This window comes from Rhinolophus sinicus, linkage group LG09 (assembly GCF_036562045.2).
Source record: "Rhinolophus sinicus isolate RSC01 linkage group LG09, ASM3656204v1, whole genome shotgun sequence".
Lineage (NCBI taxonomy): Eukaryota > Metazoa > Chordata > Mammalia > Chiroptera > Rhinolophidae > Rhinolophus > Rhinolophus sinicus.
In genome coordinates, this window is record NC_133758.1 from 68192051 (window position 1) to 68207386 (window position 15336).

Consider the following 15336-nt stretch of genomic DNA (forward strand, 5'->3'; position numbering starts at 1 on the left):
ATTAAAAGGGAACACCATGCTGGGCTAATTGCGGTCCTGAATGATCCCTTCCTTTGATTCAGCAACTCCGCTATTTACTTACCATATTATCTCACATCGCCTCAGGAGACATACTAACATTAGTTAAAGTTATTGATTTTCATAACAGATGACCTTCATAAAAGATGGCCTAATGTCACAGAGCAAGAAAAAAAATTAAAAAGACAGGGTAGAAAATATGTTTCTTTTGAAAACACATGTTTTCTTCCTTTGAGAAGCCTTTTTTTTCTTGGGTCTCACGTTTTTTTTAATATTTAACTTTTTAAAAAAAATATTGAGTTTTGGGTGACACTTTTCTGCTATTTATTTTTTATGGATTTTCTAACCTCTGCTGATTTCGGTAACCTACAGTATTTTCCCTTGCTACCATAAATAAACATCTCGAATTTGAAAGTTAAAGGCAGGGAGCAGCTATGCCAGCAAGAGGGAGAAATCAAGGACAAAATGATATGTGCCACCTGTAAGCAAGCCCAGGTGGCTCCTATCAAAGTGGCAGCTCTCCCTGCGTCCTGAGCCACCTAATTACAGCATCTCGTCCTCCTCCACCCCCCAGCTGTCCTCAGAGCCTCCTCTGACCCAACCAGCTCTCCAGTCACAACAAAGACAAGGGTGACTTAGGACCTTCAACGCCAGTCCTCCAGTACATTGATCTTTTAGGGACAGTCAACATTTAGCCAAAGGAAAGAAGTTCCAGTAGTAGAATTCCAGGCTTTGCACCTGGGGGACAGGCAGAAAAATCATTCCACCAGTAATACTTGAGTCAGGGGTGTGAAGTCTTTAAATGACTTCTTACTCTCTTGCCCACTGCCCACTAGAAAGAAATTGGGGCCAGCTGGATCCGTGGATATAGGAAGTGAGCCAGAAGGGGGAAGCCAAAGGAAATGTGCCAAGAGTGTGCAGGAGTGTCACTCCTTCAGAATTTTTTACATGTTTGTGAAGGCCATGCAATGAGCTCAAAGGAAAGAGAGGAAACCTAGGGATTAGGAATGTACTCTGTCCCCAAAAAGGCTCTGAGGAGGAGTAACTTGGAGCTGGGGCATGAGGAAAATATGCGTTAATGATAAGGAGAGCCGACTTTGAGAGTTTCTTTCAGCCCCCACATAACTTCATTTTATCCCCATTAGAAAACAAATTACGAACAAGAAAAGAAAATTTTAAGTCATTCATCTAAAACTACAAAATTAAAACCCACACTTATGAGGTCTGACAATTAAGTTCGCGAACCCATCCTAGAAAAAGTGCTACATACCTCATTGCTGAATATCACTATGGTCACCTTCCAAGTACACCCCTTGGAAAGCTATGCACTGACGCCAGCGCCTAGTCCACCTTTCAAAGCAATTTTGGAACTCTTTTTCTGGAATGGCCATCAGACCTGTCGTCCTATTACCCTCGAGGTGCTGAATGTCATCAAAATGTCTTCCTTTCAATATTTTATCTTCCGGTAAAGAAAAAGTCATTGGGGGCCAGATCAGGTGAGAAGGGTGGATGTTCCAATACAGTTATGTACTGGCTAAAAACTCCCTTACAGACAGTGCTGTGTGAGCTGGTGCATTGTCGTGATGCAAGAACCATGAATTCTTGGAGAAAAGTTCAGGTCGTTTTTGTCTAACTTTTTCATGCAGCCTTTTCAGCATTTCCAAATAGTAAACTTGGTTAACTGTTTGTCTAGTTGGTACAAATTCATAATGAATAATCCCTCTGATATCAAAGAAGGTTAGCAACATTGTTTTGACTCTTGATTTGAACTGACAGAACTTTTTTGGTGGTGGAGAATTGGCTGACTTCTATTGTGTACTTTGATGCTTTGTTTCAGCGTCATATTGGTACACCCATGTTTCATCACCAATGATAACACAGCCCAAAGCATCATCTTGACTCTCCAAAAGGTCTTGGCAAACTTCGACTCTCCTTTGCTTTTGTTCATTGGTGAGCTCCTTCAGGACCATTTTTGCACACACCTTTCTCATGCCAAGATTTTCAGTTAAGATTTTCCTAACTATTTCTCTGTCAATGTTTAACTGGTCTGGTATGCTTCTCACAGTCAGCCGATGATTTTGACGCACAATTCACAGAATTTTTGTGATGTTTTCATCAGTTCTGCTCATTAGTGGCTGCCCTGGCTTCATCAGTGAAGCGTTCTCTCCCCACAGGAAAACGTTTAATCCATTTGTACACTGCCATTTTCTTCATGGCATTATCCCCATAAACTTGGGATAACATGTCCCTGATTTCATTTCCACTCTTGCCAAGTTTAACAAGAAATTTAATGTTTGTTTGTTGCTCTAATTCAAGCTCAAATATTCTCACGACGGCACACGAAAACACACAATAATGAATGCCTCTCCGCAAGACACCGCCACACATCAACATGAACACAGCTGTGAGACACTGATATATCAAGGTTATGAAACCTTACCGAGCTGTTTGTACAGTGCAGCCAATGTAAGTGCACAGTGGCAAGTTCGCAAACTTAATTGGCAGACCTTGTACACAATACTACATTTCATCAGCAAAATAGCCGTATGCATTTATTTTAGTTCCTGGCATGTATGCAAACATAAGGGCCTATGGAGGTGTTATGAAAGGCACTGGCACTTAATTGTATAAGGCAGGCAAATCAGAAAATGGATATTTTTAAATGACAAAAAAAAGGGGGGTCTTGAATTAAAATGATATTTATCAGCTACCAAAAGTTCTGGCTGACCTAGTTGCCCTTTTGAGAAGCTCTAAAAACATAAAGGAATGACCAAGTGGACAGGTGGCCACAGTAGCAAGTCATAAAGGGGATGGCGAACACATCCCTGAAATAAATTGGAAATCTGCTGTTGGTGACCTCAGGTCCCATGCTCGCTCCCACCACACTCATGAAAGGGGCCTTTGTCATGCTGGAGCCAACTCTGTCGCCAAGCAAAATAAATATTGGACAAATATTTGAAGAATATCATTTGGAGTGGGTGGCAAATTATCTGCCTGCTTGAAATACCCATCGGTGTTTGGGATGCCTCTTTAAATCCAATAGTTTTTCAAACCGAGAGTGCGGAGGAAAGGTAGAAGCCCAGGGCCATCAATGTTGGGAAGGGGGTAAAAATTGTCTTTTCTCTTTCATCTGATAACACCGGTGCCAGTGCCCTTAGGCTGCCCAGGGTCAGGTAGAGGGTGGGGTGGAATGAGGAGAAGAAAGGGGAAAGAAGTCAGACCTGCTCTCCCATCCCAGTACTGTCTAATTATGCTTCATGGCATGGGGTAGGACAAACGGGAATACCATTTCTGAGAACTGCTTAGGTGCCAAAGACTCTGCATATTGCCTTATACACATGATCTCTTTTGAATTCTCACAACAGTTATCATTATTCTCATATTCCATGAGGCTTAAGGGAAGTTAAGGAATTTATCCAGATTCACAAAGGGTTTTAAACCTGGCTTCGACTCCCAAGCTCCTACTCACATGGGACACATCTTATGCACCTTTTAGATTCTCTCCGTGCCATTCTGGCCTGGACCCTTGGCCACCAGCTCTGACTCAGTTGCTTCCACAGCCCAGGAACTTGTTGCATGGCGGGCCAACCAGAGTCTTGCCTGGGAGGGTCAGGACCCTCCCCTTGCTGCCACGGGACAGCTGGCCTGATAAAGCTACAGGCCCTGAAATTTTGGCTCCTCCCACCATTCTGGATTTACCTAAAACAGGCTGTGGGATCTGCTTCTGCCACCTAGAGGCAAGCCAGAGAAGCAACCCAGAAGTGGTTCCCAGGAAAGTCACTTCCCATTGGAGAGACCACAATTTTCCTCTTCCTCCTCCCTCCCAAGGACTGCTCCAAAGCACGGTCGCTCTGGACATCCTCCATGAAGGCTTTCCATGTAGCTGAAGAGACACAACTGCCCACATACTGGCCGTGTCTTCAGAGCTCCTCGTGAAGCAACGTTAAGGTGTCCCCTGGAATTGATGCCCATCCTTCCCTGCCTCCCTTCACTTTTTCCTCACCATGATTGCTCTGAGATTGTACTTTCCAAATGAAGCACCAGCCTCAGGCTCTTTCCAAGGGAACCCAGGCTTTCTAGTTTTGTTTTTACTTATTTCATTATTCTTAATAATGTGATAAATACCTGCAAGACTACCACCCAAAACAAAAGCTAGAACCTTGACACAACCTTCATCTAAACATGTGATCCCCACCCCATTGCCCGCCTCTTTCCACACAATATAACTGTCATCAAGAACTCCTTTGCTTTTTAAAATATGTACTTTAACTGCATATATATCTATATATGTCTATAAAGTATATTCTTATTTAGTTGTTTTCAACTCTATAAAAATTATATATTTTATATATTCTGGACATTTACTTTCTTCACTTAATGTTTTATTGTTTTATTACTAGGATTTATCCACATTGTTGTGACTTAGTGTAGTTCATTTGTTTTTATTGCCATGATATTTCATTGTGTGAACATATCACAATTCATCCATCCACTCTCCTGATGGGCATTTGACTTGTTTCCGGGTTTTTGCATTGTGATCATTGCAGCTATGAACATTCTTGCTTATCTCCTGTTGTATACCTGCACATGTCTCCCTTGGATCAATTTCTCAAAAGTGAATTGTTGGGTCTTGTGTATATGAATGTTCAATTTTAGGAGGTAATGCCACACTGTTTTCCAAAATAGTTACACCAAGTTGTATCCTTTCTATCACACTAAGATTATTCTCTAAAATCAAATTTTTATAGTTGCCCTTGTTCTGATAGCTGCCAAACATAAGAATTGCTGGGTGACAAAAAATGCCTTATGTCTCCTCTGAGTATTTGCATTTTTTAAGAGGATGCTTGGAGAGGCAGTGCTTTAATCCAAAACAATGAATTTCTCAGACTGAATATTTCAGGCCTCCATACCTACATGCCATATCAGATTCACTATTCAGTGCTTCATTTAAAGGCTTACTGAGCTCTGGGACTGTGCTACACCTGAAAATCCAGTAGTTAGTAGGAGATACGGGACCTGCCTTCAAACATCTGAAAGTCTGATGCATGAGAAAGACAAGAAGACTAATTATATTGAACTTGGATGCTATTTCTTCTTCACTCTTTCTCCCAGGTGAATTGGGCGATTCAGGTCAATATAAGCATCAGGGCACATAGGAGGGCTTCAGGGAGCGTGGGATGCTATAACCTTGAAGTTACCCAAAGGCAAATAACTTCAAGAAGTCCCAGTATGGTTATTTGCTATGATCAGTCCCTTTCCACTGTGAATTTCCTGGGAAAGCTTGGCTCCTCCTGACAAGGACGATTGTTTCTAATGAGTCACAACCCTGATTGCCCCATTCTCAGAGACTGGTAGAAACCTGTCCCACTCAGCTGCATCGACACAAGGATCTCTTAGAACAGATATAGTATTATTTGGGACCTCTCTTCCACACTCCTTACCCATTATTTGTCTCTGCTTGTCTGCATCTTCCAGTTGACGCCATGTGGCAGCAAGATGGACTTTGGCTGCCCCAGACCGCTAGAGTTCTTAGAGCCTATGATCCTAGAGAAAGGGTATTTTTCTGGAGAGCTGATAAAATGCCCAGAGAGACGTCTGACTGGTTAAACTTATATCACATACTCTTTCATGAACCAATCACTGTCACTAGGAAGATAAAATACTCTGACAGATTCTGGATCACATACCCATCCTGGGGCCAAACCGCTGGAACAGGAATACTTTGAAATGAGGGTGGGGGATGTGTTCCCCCAAAACAATGCTGGGCACACACACAAAAAAGGCTCAAGAAGATAGTTTTACTTGATTGCTCTAGTTCATGTTTCTCTTATTACCTCTTTCACTAGTGGCTGTGGAGACAGAGTCCCAGAGAGCAGTTTCCAGGCTCTCGGCCTCACATGGAAAGGTGCTGGCTCGGGAAGTAGATGGTCATTAGCTGTGACTAGTTGGCCATCAGCTGTTACCGGTTAGCTATTAGCCACTGATATAACTGCCGTGGCTAAGCTAGCAGGCGGCGGAGTGTGGGTTGCGGATTGCAGAGAAGTGGACGGCAGGTTGCAGATAGTGTGGCTCCTGCTTCCTGTGTCTCCAACCCAGCCGCCAGTGAGACTATAGTGGTGTGACTCCCCTATCTATGGCTCCGTGGGTGTTCCTTTTTGGCCTTACCATGTCCTGCGTTCTTATGTGGGGAGCAGGAGCTGAGACCCCGCACGACAGTGGGTATGTGAGAACAAGGCGTAAATACATTTTACATTGCCCCTCAGGATTCTATCAACTACAGCACAATTATCCTTGTAATATAAAAATAACATAAGTCATATACCTGACTTCCTGCTTCTAATGGCCTTAGTGATCACAGGCAGAAAAGGATATTTAGGACTGTGTGCAGTAGCCTATCACAGTATATATTTACAGTCTCCCCAAAAACCGAGGAAGCAGGGACCTCAAGTGGCTCCCCACTCTCCACTGTTAAGTTCAGGAGGAATTGTTCCCCACTCTGCCTCCTCGCTTTTCCTGCGTAATTGATCTGAAACTGTTGTGAGTTCACTCTCCTGGGTATGTGGACTAGTTGCAGTCAGTACTCTTGTTAGTTTTCTGGAGCTCTGGATATATCCCTTTTTCCTCTATCACCAGCAATTCCATGACTAATCACCTTTCTCTGTTTTCGTCTCTTTAGACCAGTATACCCTATTTCCCCCAAAATAAGACCTAGCCGGACAATCAGCTCTAATACGTCTTTTGGAGCAAACATTAATATAAGACTTATAGTAAAATAAGACCAGGTCTTTATAATATAATACCGGGTCTTATATTAATTTTTGCTCCAAAAGATGCATTAGAGTTGATTGTCCGGCTAGGTCTGATTTTCAGGGAAACACAGTATTAGAATTCTCAATCCTGGAATTTCTGGAAAAGTAGCCAGATGGTGGGCATTGTGTTGGGAAGGAGATAGCAAATAGAAAGTATTGTCTTAAAACCAAAATTCACAGGCAGCGATTAACCTCACCTATTTAAGTAGAATTGGCTCTGAGGAGCCCCTCGGTGTTTATGATGTTGAGAATTTCAAAGGGTTCTGAGAATGTTGAAAGATTATCCCTGGAAATCCTACATAGTTTCTTACACAGAACCTCCTAACTTAGGACCTCCTCATCACCATTGCTCGGAGATTGTACTTTCCAAATGAAGCACCAGCCTCAGGCTCTTTCCTAGGGAACCCAGGCTTTCTAGTTTTGTTTTTACTTATTTCATTATTCTTAATAATGTGATAAGTATCTGCAAGACTACCACCCAAAACAAAAGCTAGAACCTTGACACAACCTTCATCTAAACAAGTGATCCCCACCCATTTCCCACCCATTTCTTACCTCTCTCCACACAATATAACCAACATCCAGAAGTCCTTTGCTTTTTAAAATATATACTTTAATTGCATATATATGTATATATATATATATAATTTCTATAAAGTATATTCTTATATTAGTTGTTTTCAACTCTATAAAATTATATCATTTTGTACATATTGTGGGCATTTACTTTCTTCATTTAATGTTTTATTGTTTCATTAGTAGGATTTATCCACATTGTTGAATTAGTGTAATTCATTTGTTTACATAAGACCTAAGTCAACAGTACTTGATTCTGTAGATTATGAAGACTGCAGTCGTTGCCAACTTACCTGTTTTTGCAGAGTAGCACAGAAAACAAAAATATAAAAAGTGTATGTTTTGTGTTCTTCATTATACATATTACAACTTGAAAATATACTTTCATTTATCTTTTTTTTCCTTTGGTCTATCTTAGAATGTAAACTCTTTGAGGACGAATATCTTGTTCCACTTTGTATGCTTAGCACTTAGCAAAATACCTGGTCCATATGGGTGATCGATTAATACTGGAAGGAATAGGGCTGTATTCAGGTCTCTCTTCTCAGATTATTGGCAATCATTGATTAAATATGCTAAGAAATTTCAGTCTTCCCTAAATTGTGCAAGAATCCAAGTTTGCTTTATTTCTGCTTCCCATTTCCCTTTTCTTCAGTCCTGAGAGGCTTCTTCGCAGTATTTCCCAAGCATTCATTATCCTTATTGCAACTTTTTGGCAGCCCAGAACTTTTTCCTTTACTTAAGGCTGTCCTCCTGCAATGGTACCCCAGGTTCCAAGATTATTCCTTTTTTCCTACACTTCCATTAAAACTCCCATTTTTCTCACTGCCAGTTGAAAAAAGTAAGATAATTTTCCATTAAATGTTATACTGTAATAGACCATTGGATGCAATAATTTTCCAGTATGTTTGTATTTTAAAACATGAAGCTCTTCACCTAAGACAAGGAACGCAGTATGATGGCATTTCAGGATTCATGTGACAGTGCAGTGGGATGTATGTGTATTTCCAGAGGCAGGTGGTGGAATGGTTGGGGCTTTCCCTGTCCTCTCAAGGTTATACCTTGACAACAAAGTCAAAGTCAACAAATTGCCCGCCTTCTTGTCATTTGGTCATTCTAAGAAATGAAAAAAAGAAAAACAATGAAGAGAAAAAAGAAAGCAGAGGAGTTTAAATACAAATGAACAACAACAAATAAAAACTTGCTTTTGTGTAGAAAAAACAAAAATAATCGAAGAAATTGTTTCAGAAAGCAAAAACCAATTTAGTTAGCTTGTGAAAAAATTAGAAATGATTGTTGTGGTAAACAAATTGGGATGGGTGGAGATATAAAAAATACAAACCTACGAAGCTTAAAGAATGATCACAAAGAGGTTCTCCAAAAGAATCCTTTAAATGAATGGCCAATTCCTAAAAAGTATTAAAATGACATTCCATTTGCAAAAATTACCTTTACAGTTAACTTTCTAGAGACCAAGCTACTGTATAAACGTTCGTCTGCTAGAGAAATTAACAACAAACTTCATTGCCATCATTTTATCAGCATCAGCATTTTCTTGGCCAGCTCCTACTCAGGCATTTCTTTATTTCCTCTCTTCCTATCATGTTAGAAGATTGATTTGTATTTTCGATAAGATTATAGACTTCCTGGACATGTGACTCGTCAACATTAAAAATGTTCATCTTCAGTGATCTATTTTCTGTTAATAAATGCTATACTGTCACCCAGATCATAGGGGTCCTGACACAAAATCTACAGAATCAGGAGGGAAGGGCTACTGTGCCTTTCTTTGGCTTCCTATGTTAAATACAGGAAGTTCAGATCCTGGGGAGATCCTGTACAGCCTGCTAAAAACAAAGCACTTCAACACTCAGTCAAAGATCCCAGATCTATCACACCCTGTTCTCTTCCTGGCAGGAAGTCAAGTCTCCATACCAGCAAATAGAATAAACAAACCACTCGGACAGAAATAGTGAACATTTTTTTTTGCTTCCCACCTGACTTCAAGAGAGATTCCTGAGTATAATAAAATAATATAAACTTGAAATCTCTGTATAAATCTTTAGGGACACTCTGCTTTCCAGGGAGACAATAAAACCTGGAAGTCCTTGGAATAATTACTTATGATAGAAGCAATTCAAAATTGGATTCTAAAATCCCCATATCCACCCTGCTACATAAGTTTAGGCAGCCTGCTGAACCCTCTACCCCTGGATATGATTCTGGGACCATCTTGTAACTTCTTCACATTTGTCTTAATCCCCAAATCCTGATTTGTTGCCGGAAGTACTCCATCATGTTAATTAACATATGTAAAGCTGGTGCTACACAAACACTCCGACTCCGAGGCGGCCAAAGGAAATTAAGTGGTAATGCTCCAAGACAAATGTAGATGTGATAAAGCCAGGGCAGGAACCCGGGTTTCTGCATCTAAATCTCGTGCTCTGTTGCAGGCAGTATTGTGCTGCTAGTGAGTGCCAAACTGGCTGTCCCCTCTTGCTCCTTGCCACATCTGGGACCTGAGGTCTCATGTCCAACAGGTTTTGAAAATATCAACCAGCTTGACCCTATCTACTAAAGATTTTCCGAGTTCATCTTCTATACTACTGCCATAATGATCTTCCTAAACTGAAATCTGATCATGTTACTGCTCTCTTGTCTCAAAGCAACTCACTGGCAGAGACTCCAGTGCAAACTCCTAGTCTGGCATATAAAGTTCTGCCTCTATACTGCTCCCCTTACCCAAAGCATCAGACATACTGATTTTGGCCCCACGAAAGAACTCCCGTCTCCTCTATCACCATGCCCTACTTTCTGCTGCATCTCTGCCAGCAACCCCCCATCCACGTGGGGCACCCCCTTCACATCTCTTATGTGTCACTGCTGTGTCACTTCCTCTAGGAGGCCCTTCCTGATGCTTTCTTCCCACTGAGCTTTCTTCGCAGCAAAATGTGGAAAATAATTCATACAGCCTCTCTTAACCCAAGGGTCACATGAGAAAACTATGACAGGTCTCTGAAAAAAATGCCAGTAGCTATACAACTCCAAGTTATGCTATTATAAAAGTAATTATACAATGAACCTTATTTCTTTAGAAACCTAATTACAGTACTTGCAAAGCTTGTGGACAAAAAAGTGCTGCATACTAAACCTGACAAGCTCAGGGGAGGCCACATGAGAGGCCCTACAAACTCAGAGACTGAAAGTAACCACATAGGATGGTCTGAACACAAAAATTGCTAACTAATAGGTCATGGCCCGTAGTCAACTCCTTGGCCTGTAGCTTCCTTGACAAAGGTCAATCTTTACCTTAAGTGAGCCCCTCTATTGTCTTTGTGCATCTAAGGTAACATACCCTTGGAATGTCAGAGTCCTTTTTCCAGACCCCTCAGGGCACAACCCACCGCACCAGAGCAGGAAACTACAGAATCCAGCATTTATTTATTTATTTGTTTGTTTATTTATTTATTTTTAAGGAGGGCACAGCTCACAGTGGCCCATGTGGGGATTGAACCTGCAACCTTTGTGTTATTAGGACCACGCTCTAACCAACTGAGCTAATCGGCCACCCCCAGAATCCCTCATTTTTGTTCTTGTCCCTTGATTTCATCTCTATGTGCTGTAAAATGCTGTTAACTATCCTGTACCCACCAATGTAAAAGAAGTCTCTGTCTCCCCAATTTATTTTTTATCCAATCCCAGAGATTGCGCCACTTTGCTTTCTCCCACCCCCTTAATCTACCACCAATGGATTTCATGTAACCTTCCTCCTTTGATTCTAAAGTATAAAATAAGTTGCAAAACTGCCATTTTCCGGAGCATTTTCTCAATCCACTGAGATTTTGCTTCCCGGCAATTGTCATCAGTTTGTCTCAAATAAACTCTTGTAAGTTTTCTCTTAGGCTGGATGTTTTATTCATCAACAAAATTATTATAAAATTAACTTCTACCAATTAAAACATTTTTCCTTGTTCACTCATTGGTTAAATGTGAGCTAAAATGGTGATGAGAACGATGCTCACTTCAGCCAAAAATAGATTAAAATTGGACGCATACAGAGGGGATTAGAATAACCTTTTGCCCCACATGAGTTTTCAGTAGTGAAAAACTGCATTTTATTTGCTTTCTAGAATTCTATTTCCAAGTTTCATATTTCTTTCCTTCTATCAACAGACTCGTCTTCCTTAAGTTTGACTTCCTTAAATGAATTTTGCTGTAGCATTGAGTCTTTGTTACTTCTTGACTACCCAATCCAGAGCTTGATCCACGCACTGTTTCTGGAACAAAGTGATAATAACAGGTTTAACTTTTACTAAGTGTTTAACTCTGTACCAGGCACTCTTCTGTATGATCTCTGAAGATAATGAAATTTAAACCTCACTACAACTCTCAAACTTCTCTGAAAAATGGGCATGAAAAAAATGGAAACTTAGGAGGGTAAACCTCTTGCTGCAGGTCACAAAGTAGAGGCAGGATTTACCCAAAGTTGGCAACATATTCCCACTGTTACCCACTGAAGTGTACCCCAGCTCTAAGGGACTGTGTAGCAATGACAGGGCTCCCCTGCTCTCCAGAAAACTTACGCTTAGTGCAGGTGGTAGGGTCCCAGGGCTGTGTGAGCAGACACCAGGATTTGGGTGAAACAATCATGTGTAGGCCTCTGTCCCAAATTGGGACACCAAGACCTAAGGGAACCAAGGTGGAGCAGGTGCTGACACCCAGGCAGCAACCACAGAGGAGGGGGCTACGGGCGTCAAAACAATTTACCACATACTCAATCCTTTTCATGCATTTTGTTCAGTTTTCACCAGAATGGAACATGACTTTGTCTTACTCATTTCCCTCCACTCCTGAACATGCCTTCAGAAAAGACCTCATTAGATTAAATGTGGTATTCTGAATTGGATCCTGAAGCAGTAAAAAGACACTAGTGGACAACTGGTGACGTTTGAAAAATTCTGTAGTTTAGTTAATAGTAATATACTAATGTGAATATCTTTGTTTTGACAAATACGTGTATATGTTGGTTATAGAGGATGTTAGCAAAAGGGGAAACTGGGTGAAGTGTATATAGAAATTCTTTGTACTTTGCAACTTTTCTGTAAACCTAAATTTAGAGTCATTTTTAGATATTTCTAAAATGACTATTGCATTCATCGATGAAAAGAATTGTTTATAGGCAAAACTCAAGTTTTGTACTCATTGGTGTTAAATACTATCTTTCCAGGGGGGGAAAAAAAGACAAATATTGGTTAGGAATGTGTTCTAAAGTCTTATCTTCCCAACAAAATGAATAGAACCTTGTATTACTACTGAGAAACACAAAAGAATGTTGTAGTTAGCCAATGATACGATTTCCCTATACACAGCTTCCTTCTGACCTCTTGCACATCTTTAAGTGCCAAGTATCTTAACCTGGCATATGCTTTATAAACTGCAAAGAGAAAGTAAAACAATGACAAATTAGGTAGGTAACTTAGTTATAATTATACTACCACATAGGACTGAATTATAATACCTCAGATAGGATAATTTTGCATTACAAATATTATTTTCTATAACAGCCCTGGGAGAGAGTGGAACATGTTGTGCCCAAAGCTTCTGGCTCTTTCCTCAGATTTGAAAAACAAATAGAAAATAATCAGTATTGTAGTCAATGTGATACAGTCATCTGAACATTCTTCCCAGATTTTGAACAGTTGTGCCTTCAATGAGATGCTATTGTTTAAACACCCTTGTTTTTTTAGGATGAAAAAGATTCACAACCCTCTGGTTGCCTAATCAGATCTCACTTGCTCTGCCAGCCACTACCAGCTCCTCAGGAAAGTAGGAGTTCCTCCCAGCTCAGCTGACAGTTACATGCTGGGCTACATGTAACTGAAGGTAACAGCTGTAGCTTACTCCTACTTTGTTCTGCCCAATCAGATCCTGTGCATGAGTCTGACAGGTGACCAGATACTATTCTTCTGTTCACTGCAAGTGGTCTCTATCTTTTAAAAACTACTGGCACATGATCAAGAACGGGAACTTTTTATAAAGTTCAAGGCGTGTACTCTAGCACTAAAGGTTTTCAGAGGAGAAACAACCATGCCTTCCACTGGCTGGCATGAACAAGCACAACAGGAGAGAAAGCCAGGAGAGTCAGAACAGAGGAAATAGAAAGTTAATCTCAGAATGTGAGAAAGGGCTTGGCCAATTCCAATTTCTGAGACCTTCAAAACATGAAAAAATGGAGAAATGCCAAAACTGGGTTACTAAATCACAGAATTTAGATTTTAAGTTATAAATAGATTCAGAATTAGATTTTTAGTTTGTAAATTGCAAAGTGAACCTCATTCTAATCTGGCAGTGTATGTCTCATTTGGAAGTAACATTAGTCTAATTTGATTCTTTGTGAATCAAATAGCACTAGTACCCACAACTCACCTCCAGGTGCCCAGCCCCAAATCCTTAACAGAATGGGAATAAAAGTTTAGGAAAAAATAGGCTAAAGAGAATACAAAGAGAAGAGTAGCAAGAAAGCTATAAGGAGATCAGTATCTTGGGACTCTGATAACTGGGAGAAAAGGTGCAAAAACAAAGTAGAAAGAAAGAAAGAAAGTAGGAAGACCTGGAGTATTCCTTATAGTGGTCTCAGGTGCACTGGATATCAAATGCATGGTCACTTTCCACTGATGTAGCCCTGAGTGGCATCTCTGATGCCTTTTTGTTTAGTAAGAGGAATGTGCAATCATCCACAAGGCGCCCAATGACAGAGAGCATTGTGCTAGGGACTGAGGAGTGGGAGTCAGGATAAAAAAGAAAAAGATTGTCTCTGTCAACAAGGAAACTAAAATGTGTTCTTTGCACTCTCTGGCAAGCAGATAAGGAGGTAAATAGGTCTCAAAAGAGAAAGGGTTAGCTTCCAAAACGACCTTCAATAACAGTTATCAAACCCTCCTAGAATAACTTCAATGGCAAGGAACCTGCTAATTCATAGGTAAGTGCTTGGAAAATCAGTTAGTATAATAGGCAATTACTTGGAACATGGTATTGAGATCTTACTGTGCTAAATTCCTTTCCTCCTTATTTACTAAGTGTTACATGGTGTTAACCACCTTATTTACCATACGTGCCAACAGCCACCATTCCAGCTCTCCAAGAACTTCTAAGATATTGGGGAAATCTATAAGGTGATCACTACCTTGGGTCTCCGATAACTGGGTGCCAGGAGGAAAGTGTCACCTAAGCTAAATCTTTAAGGGAGAGCAGGAATTAGTCTTCTATAGAAAGACACTAAGAGCGCCCCAAGTAGAGGACACGTACAAAAGGGTAGGCGAGGGGAGGCCTGATGGCTCCAGCAGCAGATCTCAAAAACAGGGCTGCCGGCTTGTCCCACATAGGATGGTGGGCTGCGCCCCCTGCAACTAAAGATAGAAAATGGCGACTGGACTTGGAGCTGAGCTGCGCCCTCCACAGCTAGATTGAAGGTCGACTTGGAGCTGATGAATCCTCCAGAAACACACTGTTCCCCAAACTACCCCCCAAAAAAAGAGGGTAGGAAAGGTGGGTGGGGGATCAGGAGGAACCTGTCGGGACAAGCCTTTTTCCATTATGTATAACCTTTCTCCTACACCCTTCAGCCCTGACTCCAATGATAACTGACAATAACTTTAATTTCCGTAAGACTGGTGAAACACGCTGAAATACCTACATCGTATCGTGGTCGTCCAAATCCGTTGTTGTGCAATAACTCTCCACCATTTTAATAAAAGGCCTCCAACAGCCTTGAAACGCGGCTTCACCTGTATCAATATTGTACAAATCTATCTAAAAACTGAGAATTGTGAACGGAACCCGGTGGAATAGGATAGTTGCCCCACCCCGTGGGAGCCAAACAAACCCCGTGCGTGAGGTTTGCGCTGGACACCGATCTTCACTGCGCAGACGCGGA

General features: G+C 41.0%; 1 long non-coding RNA gene across 1 annotated transcript; it reads right to left on the reverse strand.

Moving 5' to 3' along the window:
* Window positions 1-11494: 11494 nt before the first annotated feature.
* LOC141573185 (uncharacterized) lies at window positions 11495-15304 on the reverse strand. The gene is made up of 2 exons (XR_012498854.1): window positions 15097-15304; window positions 11495-11680 (listed from the first exon to the last, which is right to left on the reverse strand). It is a non-coding gene; the product is annotated as an uncharacterized LOC141573185 (long non-coding RNA).
* Between the last annotated feature and the right edge of the window lie 32 nt (window positions 15305-15336).